Source organism: Mchenga conophoros, linkage group LG4 (genome assembly GCF_057382185.1).
Source record: "Mchenga conophoros isolate Kocher_MC1m ecotype Shallow Benthic linkage group LG4, M_conophoros_male_GT1.1, whole genome shotgun sequence".
NCBI lineage: Eukaryota > Metazoa > Chordata > Actinopteri > Cichliformes > Cichlidae > Mchenga > Mchenga conophoros.
The window spans coordinates 7,539,557-7,550,186 of record NC_140529.1 but is presented as its reverse complement, the minus strand read 5'-3'; the positions used below and the strand labels follow the sequence as shown (position 1 = coordinate 7,550,186).

Below are 10,630 nucleotides of genomic sequence, written 5' to 3'. Positions count from 1 at the left end.
CATGAATTGCGCAACTAAAGGGAATACTCTTAGAAAGTCTTTCCTGTGTTATCTGTTGCTCGAAAGTAAGACGCTGTCCGGTTGCCTCCACTAACGAAGATTATCTGACAAAGTAAGGTGAAGCAGGCAAACAAGCCAAACTTTACGTCTGTCTGTCTACTTCTGCCTTGTCTGTCTGCCTCCATTGGTTTCTATTGAGTCTATTTTTAGCCTCAGCAGACTGGTCACGTGGCAAGAGGAGGACGTCAATAATGTTGTTGTTGGTGGTGGGAGAAAGAGCGAGAGAGAGGGAGAGAGGCAGACGGTAAATATGGAGGAGGTGAAGCGGTAGGAGGTGAGACGCGTCCCGCTTGTTAAACTACGCGTTTTCGTGTGAATTAGAAGCGCAAAGGAGCTCCACGGAGGGACACACCGTGCCTCGGCAGAAACCAAAGCCGGGAGGAAGCGACCTCTGCTCTAATACACATTCCAAGAGGAGCCGCCGACATCCACGGTACCGTGGGGTTTTATCAGAGGGAGAAAGCGGGAGAGAGGGAGAGCGTGAGCGAGAGATTGAGGCGCGTGCGTGTGTGCGTGACCGTCCAAGAACATTATGCGTAGACATTTATTTGGTCTTATTTTGCTGCAGAGCTAAGATGTAACATTTTGTGCTTTTGCTATAACGTTGTCCTCACTTCTGCCGTACAGTTAACGCATAGGCTAACTTGGAAACTGTGTAGTTAGTGCTAAGGCTAGCTAAAATACACAAGCTCACACCTGACAGATACAACAGCTAACTAGCTACCAAACAGGTAACAGTTATTACAGCTTCATACAGGCACTAGCGGCGTGCCAGGAGTGACATGATAGCTTCCAGCTAACTAGTACAGAACAAACAGCTGACAACCACAAGTTAATAAACTAAGAGCTAGCAATGGGCACCAATTAACTACAAATATGGTGGTTTTACTTGCCAGGGGCTACCAATGAAGAACATAACAGCTGCTACTAGTAGCTGTTATGGGTACCACTACCACTGCTGGTATGAAGTCTTCACATGTATTCAGACACTAACTTATGTTGAGGCTGTCCAGTTTTTCCCCTGAATCTTATTGCATCTGCAGTGCCATTAAAGCATCATTGTCGAGTTGTATACTGACTAAAAATGTCTAATTTGTATGTGCATTTTTGCCATCTTGCTGCAGTTCAGGAGTTGTGTCATCTCATGATTAATGACTCCTTATTATGGAGCTCACTGAATTACTCTTTAGGCAATAGAAGGAGCATAAAAACAAGAGAGTGTAAGACAGTCAGTTTAAGAATAAGAGGGGTAAGTAAAGTTGGTAGAAAGATATTTGTGAAAATCACAAGCAAGCAAGCCTCAGCTCTTAACCTGTAAGTCTCTGCAGTGAGAATACAGCATTAACAAATAGTCATAACCTGCTTACATCTTATAAAACTTAATTATATTTTACATTTAACAACAACAACATGCTAACTAAAAGCATACAATGAAGTAATATCATAACAATATGGCTCTAAAGGGCTCTAAAGTAAATATAGAAGTAATTCAAGTAATTTACATTAAAATGTTAACCCTCACACATCTCTGTAAAGTGCTTTTCATATGGCACTATTTCTGTTATTTTGCTTACCTAATGCTAACCGCGTCTGAGATTTTAAGCAGAACCTTACAGGACTCATGGAGATTTCAATTAACCTGATAACTTGCAAGTTGCAAAGTTGCAAGTGAAGCGCCTCATAAGTCGAATCTGGAGTGTTCAGTCCTTCTCTCTTCCCTTTTTTGGATCAAGAGGCAGCTTTGTAATGTTTGGCAGCCCATGTAATCATTGATGTTATGGAAGTATCACATACTCAAGATTTATAATACTACACTGGATCCATACAAACAAAATATGGTTACATTACAGAAGTAATATTCAGTGCTGATCTTTAATGTCTGCTTTACCTTTTAGTCCCAGTAGTGCTAATGTAAAAATCGCAGACCAGGGTCTGGTTGCAGCAATATTACAAAACTTATTTGTGAATATGTTACATTTATGTTTGAAAAAATTACAACACTTTATAGCATAACATAATAAAATCACCCTAATGCTGATAAAATATCATAGTTCTGTCAGTAAAAAGCATCATATTTATGTTTTTCTGTAATGTGATGGGACATCTTGTTACATCGTCACCAGTCTCAAACAGAGCGCCACAAATACACACCCAACAAGCTAACCTGCAGCCACATTTTCTTCTCACCCCTGAGCTGGCTGTAGCAGATATGCTGCCCCCACTGTGAGCCTGGTTCTGTTGGAGGTCCCCTGCTGTCAGAGTTCTTCTTCCCCACAGTTGGTCATAGCACTGCATTATAGGCATGCCACAATACCTGAACGTTTGCAGTCTTTGCCAATACCAGCAGAATTACATGATTCTTGATACCTAATCTGAAAACAAAACAAAGCCAGTATCCCATCTACTTAAACTCTTTCATTAAAAAGTGATTTTAAATCACTTACATGATGCTGGCAGACCATTTATTTAAAATGTTAATGATATATTCTGTTGAGAAGACATAGATGGTTTCACATCTGTCTCAAACAAAATGGTAATGTATTTTTGAGGATAACATAATACTTTGGATGTTGGTAATATGAACTGAAACTCATTCACCTTGAATTGTTTGAACAGATCTGAATGCTGATCTTTCAGGTGCTTTGCTAAATTAGAAGCATTTCATTCCTTTGTCCAAAAAACACAGTGGGATTGTTTGCATACTGCCTCGTGTCAGTTAGCATGTCCTGGTCATCCACTTTCGACACAAAGTACTTTCATGCCTGACTGTTTCTTATCAATGAGGCAGGGCTACTCGCCATGTTTTTTTTGTTTTGCTTGTGGGTGTCCTTTGTTTTCGGTATGTAAAGTTAGACAGGTGCCCCAACTGGCTTTGGTACATACGCAGTGTTTAGATTCTATGGTTTCTATGGAGCTAAAACAAAAACTAGTACTTTTATATTAATGTGAAAGCCAAAATGACAATCAGTCATCGTGTATGGAATTCTCTGAACATCAAGGTTTTAGTTTCCTTTTTGCAAAATAAGACGACCACAGTCTGTCTTTATTATTAGATTTGTAATCCCGCCTCCTTGCATCTCTGCTGGAAAGTTAGTGATTTGCAGTTGGACTAGATGACAGTGTCTCTGTCTACTTTTATTTTGCCCTCTGGCAATATTAAACCTCAATCTATTTCAAACAAAGAACAATCTGAAGAAATTGATGTTGTATTGGACAGTAGCACTCATCACTAATGCTTGTGACCAGTATGACTAGGGACTCATCCGCAAATCATGCAGGTCGGTTATGGTGATAAAAATCCAAAAGCTTTGCCAAAACCACTTGAAAAGGGATTAAAGTTCATTGCACTGATCCTGCATGGTTCTGCTGAGTATTGGTCCTACTCCCAAGAGGGAGCACAAATTTGTGCGTCAGCATCAGCTGTTGTGAAAACACCTAGAGGCTGAGTTGTTTGGCCATAGATCATCCAGCAACTCAAAGCACAGGCTGAGGTAGAACACATTTCACGGGTAGGGATGCACGTCACAAGGACTGAATAGTAGCAGTACTGGTAATGCTTATCTGTATTAACTCTTATCAGTACTCTTATTCTTCCTTAGTTTAATGATTCAAATTCATATAATTGCTGTATTCATAACTGGACCCCACAATGTGCCCCTTATTCATTTACTTCATAAAAACTGCTACATGATCATAGCTTCCTCTTAATTGGTGTTTCCTGGAAGAAATTAAAAAAAAAATGATAACAGGTTGATATAGGGCTTCTTTTTTTTTTTTTTTTTTTACATGTATTCAATGTGTGTGAGAGAGATCAACCAATGACTGCCTTTCTATTTTAAAAGCCATTGGTAAAGGAAAAACAACATTCACAGAGAGGCTAGTGTGTTAAGAGCAGTGAGTGAAGGAATAAGTTCATGTCACACAGATAACACGGCACATGTATGAAAGTCTTTGAAGTGGATGTATCATCTATAGACATGGTTTACTTCCAGGGATTTTTGTGAAAATTTTCCCTGTTAACCCATCATTTGGGTTAACGGGCCTTAGACGATGGACAGTTGCCACAGTGTGTTTGAGTGTGGACAGAAAAATCTCTTCCCTAAAGAATGAAAAAAGCTTTATTGGTTCTGTTAATGGTCATTGATCAAACCCGGGACACTCATGCTACCATAAGATGTTTTTTTTAAATTGTTACCATGCTACCTGTCGTTGGTTAGTACTATTTTGTTAGTTACTAGTTATTGGTGAGGTCATGTCTTTTATAGCTTGGGGTAAACTGCACACAGTGATGTTGCAATATTGACATCACTGTGTGCAGATTCATTATTACTGCTTATGGTGGCTTTGAATTTTAGACTTTTAACAGCAGTCTAAGGTCTAAGTCTAAACAATCTAAGGGTACTGAAGGGTACTGAATACCCAGCACTTCTATAGGTAATTTAGAATCATCAGTTAACCTATCCCCACTAACTGCATGTCTTTGGACTGTGGGAGGAAGCCGGAGTATCCAGAGAGAAACTACGCAAACACAGGGTCTGTGTGTGTATTCATGAGGTCATATCGGCCTGTCCTAGGTAAGACTGAACAGGTACTATGTGTAAGGTGAGGTTATTTCTGCCAGTCTTGTTTTTCTGTTGTTACCTAAAACAGCCTAGTAGTAGTAGTATAGGACAATGATTGGTTTGACAATAAACACTTAGCTTAAGGCCTGTCATTATGGATTTGCATTCTCCTGAGAATCCAAGGTAACTGGATGCCATACAGGTAATTATACATACTGCCTGTATTTAACTGCTCTGCTCTAAGAGTGTATTGAAACTCTTGACTGCTACTGTAGGTAATATGCATAATTACCCATTATATCTGATTTGTAGATGTTCACGAAGAGTTTATAACAACCCCAAGGGTAATACAAGGAACAAGCAAGAATTTTCTTTATCATCACAATATTTTAAAAACCTTAAACCTAATAAGTGGTTGTGCTATCCTTGGCAGCATTTGCGATAACTGGCAATGAGTCTTTCACATCACCATGGAGGGATTTGGGCCTGCATCTTTGCACATATATTTAATTCAGTCACATTGGAGGGTTTTTGAGGAAGAAGGGCATGTTCGTGCCAAAGCATCTCAGTGTGATTTAGGTCTGGACTTTGACTGGGCTGCATCCATACTGGAAGTGAATGTCAGTGATGTCATGACCAGAGACTGTAGAAAGTGAAGGATGTTTAGCGACTTCAGGTGACTGCTGGTGACATGAAGTGAGCAGGATGCAACATAAACTTTCCTCAACTTCCAGCAGAGCAACTGAAGCGACTACCACTGAGAGTATAGCTGATTGACATGTGACCTGGTAGTAAAAACATTAGAGAGTTACCAAGGCAACCGGAGGCTTTAATGTCCACAGGTGACAGGCAGTCAGCTTCAAAACAATGTGTGAATCAGTTGCAGTGTGGGAACAGCCTTGAACTGCGCTTTGTTTGACAGCTCTGATAAACTCAGCATAGCATCACATGAACTAGTTCCTCCCCTGCCGCAGGTTCTGGTTAGAGCGACCCTCCACCTCACAGCACATTTTCATTGCAGACTGCTGGATGACAGTCTGAAAACTGTGACTTGATGATCCTGCAAGCAGGGAAATGTGACACTGGATGGGGCGGTGCTGGCTAGTTAGCGGGGACTGAACTTTCAAACTAGTAAGGCAATTGTCTCAGACTGAGAAGAGTCTATGTGTAAGTCATTGAATATATATTAAAATGTGTTTAGTAAATATTAGCAGAGCTTTTCTTCATTCGGTGATGTAAGTCTGTAATGTAATGGTATTAAAGTCTCAGTAGCTCTGGCTCAGTTACTCAGATCAGAACAAAACAGAATAGTGATTTGGCTTAAATGATATTGATTATCTGCCTTCATGTTTGGTTAGAATTTGTTACACTTTGTGAATTCTACCATCATGTTAGCAGATATTTCTTTATTTCTTCCGTCCTTCCTCCAAAGTCAAGAGGTCAGATCTTGGAGGTAAAGGCCAGCCTTTTAGTTATGTAAGAGCGATAATCATCTGCCATTCATTTTGACCTCCAGTGATCATAATAATTGGATTCTTGCTCTGTTATGTTACTCTGTCTCATTGCCTTCCAACTTTGATGCTTCTTGCTTTCTATTTCTAGAGCTTTCAGCCACTTCAGAGCCTTCTTTAGTGACAGGTTGTTGTGATGATTACGTCTCTCTGTAAGGGCCCTGCAGTGAACCCAGCAGTATGTCAACACTGTAACAAATTCAATTCAGTTTTATTTATACAGCGGCAAATCACGACAACAGTCACCTCAAGGTGCTTTATATTGTAAGGTAGATCCTACAATAATACATACAGAGAAAAACCCAACAATCATATGACCCCCTATGAGCAAGCACTTTGGTGACAGTGGGAAAGAAAAACCCCCTTTTAAAAAGGCCTGGCAGAACCAGGCTCAGGGAGGGGCAGGGCCATCTGCCGCAACTGGTTGGGGTGAGAGAAGGAAGACAGGATAGAAGACATGCTGTGGAAGAGAGCCAGAGGTTAATAACAAGTATGATTCAATATCATTCAAATAGGTCACAAAATAGCCCTCAGGGTTTGTTGTTTTTGTTCTGCTGGACAGTGTAACACTGAGTGAAGCAGAGGAATATAGAGAATTATCTTGATAACACTCGAAGGAGGAATGACTAATGGTTGTATAAATGTGTGATTATGGTGTTTGTCCCTGTCGTGTTCAGGTTAGGACTAGTTATTATGTTAAGAGATAGAAAAGCTGTAAAGCATCAGTTTTGTAACAGTCAGGATGTTTGCGCATTATTAACTCCCTGAGGATTAAAAGCTAGTCGCTGAAGCTTTAACAGTTATTTTAAATATGTGCTGATACAGTAAGGTCACTTTGGTAAAGACAGCTACACCATGTGTGTGTTGGCGCGTTGGAGTTGCTGTCTCCTTTCTCCTTGAATGTGCTGGACTCAAGGCGGGGGGGCGGGCAGTGGGGCCGGTGTTAAATGCTGTCATGGTCCAGCAGCTTGCTGTGTGTGACAGAGAACAGGTGAGAGCAAGCAGGACAAAGGGACTCCAAAGAAATCCTGCAGGAGATCGCCTCTGACATTAGCTCCACATCCTGCTCCCCCTGTCTCCCTTGCTCAGGCTTGCTGTTTGTTTAGGGAAGAGGCGTTCAGGTGAACCGTTACCACGGCACCCAGCTCCGTGGTTGCCAGGCAGCACTTCCTGCTCCTTTCCAGGTTGGGAGGGGCCAGGTATTTTAGGAAATGATAGTGTGAAGAGGAGGAGGAGGTGGCAGAGTGAGAAACAGAGTAATTTATGTTTCTTGGTTTTCTGGCAACATTTGGACACTGAAGCAGCAGCTTCTGCTCTTCTGTTTTCACGTATTTCCTCTTTCTTTCTCCCGACCTCCCCATGCGTGTGTGTGTGTATGTGTGTGTGTGTGTGTGTGTGTGTTTGTGTGTGTGTGTGTGTGTGTGTGTGTGTGTGTGTGTGTGTGTGTGTGTGCATGTTATTAGGCTAATGGAGTAGTTGGCCAGCAGGTTAGTCTGTCATGGCTAGTTAGCTCTTTAGCCTGAGTGCAGACACACACACATACACACTCACTGAGGCACGCAGACATGCTGACACCCACAGCGTTTCATCCCATTATATAGGCCCTGACACTGACATCCTGTGACTTCTTTCAGGAATTAGCGAAGTTGGAGGAGAGCTGCAAAGGCAGCTTTCCTCCAGTCGGACAGCAGCCAGTAACACAGTCAGTCCCAAGCTAATTATAGGCTGAAATGTTTCACTTGTTGTGTTTGATTTCTGATATTATTGAACTGTTGTGTGTTACACAAGCTTTGCAATAATTCTTGGTTTGCATGTCAGGACATCCCGTTCCTCCATAAAAGTCCACGTTCATTCCCCACCAGTTTAAGTTGAATAAATCCACTGTTGTTCCAGGCTGTGACTAATCGTATTAAATCATTTTGACCCTCTGACTAATTATTTTCACATTTGCGGCACTAATTGTTTGGACTTAATGCGAGAGCTAATTATACAGAGTTACAGTTTTCTGAAAGTAATCTAAAAGGAAAACAAAAAACGACACAGAACAAAGTTAACATAATAGGTGAGAACCGGGGCCCCGCAGAGTGCGAGCCGTCGCTTTTCTTTTTTCATTCCTGGCCTGTTTTCTCTCCACTGCCTGACACTTTTTTTTTGCAGTGTGCACGGTCGTTATTAGTAAGTAACACCAGCCTACCTCTGTGTAAATAGGCAGCTCATTATTATCATTTGCATTGTTGTGCTTTCAGTTGTGATTAAAGAAGTGCACCTGTGTTGCAGCACAGCAGTAGTTTGGTGTTGCGTAGCGGTTGTTGTGAGCTGTGAGTGTTTTTAACGTGTCCAACAGGACAACGTGTTTCAGAGCTGGAAAAGCGCAGCTGCTCCTGCTAATTTCAACAATAGCTCTGTTCATTTCTGCCTCAGCGAGGTCCCATGTGCACCAGCAAACCCAGGACCTGGCTCATTAATGCTGTTAATTACTCCTCTGTTTTTCCTCTTTTAACATGTTTACATATCTGCCGGGAAATGATCCGGCCACAGCTGCATTATCGTAAATGCACTCATTTTGTTTCAAAATCAGTGAATGCGACAAACTAGTGTTTGCTATCAGTAATGTCGGTTACATTTGTGTCGTATTGTTGTCAGTAAGAGCAACAGTGACTTTATTTGGAGCTCATATGGTTGTTCTTCAGCAGCTTCTCTGGGAAACATTTGTTCCTCTAGCTGATCTCCACTGTGTTGTAGTGCTAGGTCAATATGTTCAGTTCCTTTTTAACACTTAATAACTGCTTAAAAAGTCTGAACTAAAAATCACAAACATACAGGTCGTATTTCTTAAATGTGCTGAAGCTATTCAGTCGGTGGGATTGTTAAGGTGGTAGAGGAAAATGACAGCTGAATGATTTATTTCCTCATGATTTATGCCTCAGTTTTGTGCTCAGCTCTGCTGTTTTCTTCAGTGGTTTTTCATTTTTCAGCTTCCAGAGCTGCTCCTTTAATGGCCACTTGAGGCTGGCTCCAAAAGCAAGTCAGTCCCCGTAGACTTCCATCATAAAGTAGCCAACTTTACAGCATTAAAAACATATTTTTAGAGTGGTTTTGGCTTCTGTGCTTAATTTCCCTTTTCACACAAATCTGGTATATTTTTAGAAGTCAGCAGTAGTTAGTGGTGTGGCTGCTTTGACTGACAGGTGTGCAACGCAGGCAGCAGTAGGTGGTGTCTGCTTGGCCTCTCCTTTCTTTGTTATTAATCTGGACCTCTTTACTTTGGGTGTGCTGTTTGAGGATTTTAATGTATTTCTAATGGATTACACGACTAAAGTATGGATTGCTGTGTGGTAAAGGTTCACAGAGGGCGGAGACTGCGCGAGCTACCCCAGTCTGAGAACTGGGGTACACCCTGGATAGTTCATCAGCCTATCAGGACTAACACAGAGAGGCAGAAACTATGACCAGTTTAGCATCAGCTTTTAATCTAACAGGCATGTCTTTGGGCTGTGGGAGGAACCTGGAAAGAACCCATGCAGACACAGGGAGAGTGTGAAAAGTGCTGGCAAACAGCCTCAAAGCGCTGTATAAGAACCAGTCCATTTACTATTTACCATTTACCAGTTCAGTTAATTCAGTTTTATTTATATGGCGCCAAATCACAACAACAATAATACAAGAAAACAGAGAAAACCCCAACAATCAAATGACCCCCTGTGATCAAACACTGTGGTGACTGTGGGGAAGAAAAACTCCCTTTTAACAGGAAGAATCCTCCAGTAGAACCAGGCTCAGGGAGCGGAGGTCATCTGCTGCCACAGGTTGGGGGTGAGGGTAGGAAGACAGGATGAAGACATGCTGTGGAAGAGAGGCAGACATGAATAGTAACTAGTGATTAAATGCGTGGTTTCAAGTCTAATCTTAAAAGTAGAGAAGGTATCTGTCTCCTGACTCCAAATAAAAAGAGCTTTTAAAAACCTTCTTGTTGTGAGCTGACACTGAAAACTAATGCTCTGCTGGGCCACCAGTTATTCCAGTTTAATGTGTATTCCCAGCCAGTCTCCAGTTCCAAGTACTAACCAGGCCTGACCCCGTCTGACATCACATGAGCTCAGATGCAGCCTGGTTGTGCTCGAGTTTTCTTCTTGTTAAAAGGGAGTTTTTCCTTCTTGCTTGTTGTTGGGTCTTTACACTATAAAGCGCCTTGAGGCGACTGTTGCTGTGACTTGGTGCTATATAAATGAATTAAGTTGAATTTGTGGGCATACAGTACGTAGGCACGCACCTGTAGGCTTGTTTTTATCTGCGTCTGTAAGCAGTCCAGTGTACTTTCAACCAGTCAAAGCCATTATATTGTACATACAGGTTAGTTGACTACATGTGTTAAAAAGGTTTATTTTGAGCCGATTCAGCTGCATCTACAGGCGAGTAAATGTTGGATGTATGTGACATTATGACAGCGATGAAGAATCCACCCACGCTGAGATGTCCCCCTCCATCAGTTAAAAGCAT

At 41.6% G+C, this 10,630-nt stretch overlaps 1 protein-coding gene across 1 annotated transcript in view; it reads left to right on the top strand.

The window, feature by feature from the left end:
- Window positions 1–275: 275 nt before the first annotated feature.
- Window positions 276–10,630, top strand: part of hdac5 (histone deacetylase 5) — a 65,260-nt gene continuing 54,905 nt past the window's right edge. The window contains exon 1 of the mRNA XM_085270160.1: window positions 276–493. The gene's annotated coding sequence lies outside the window, so the exon portion shown is untranslated. The remainder of the gene's footprint in view (window positions 494–10,630) is intronic.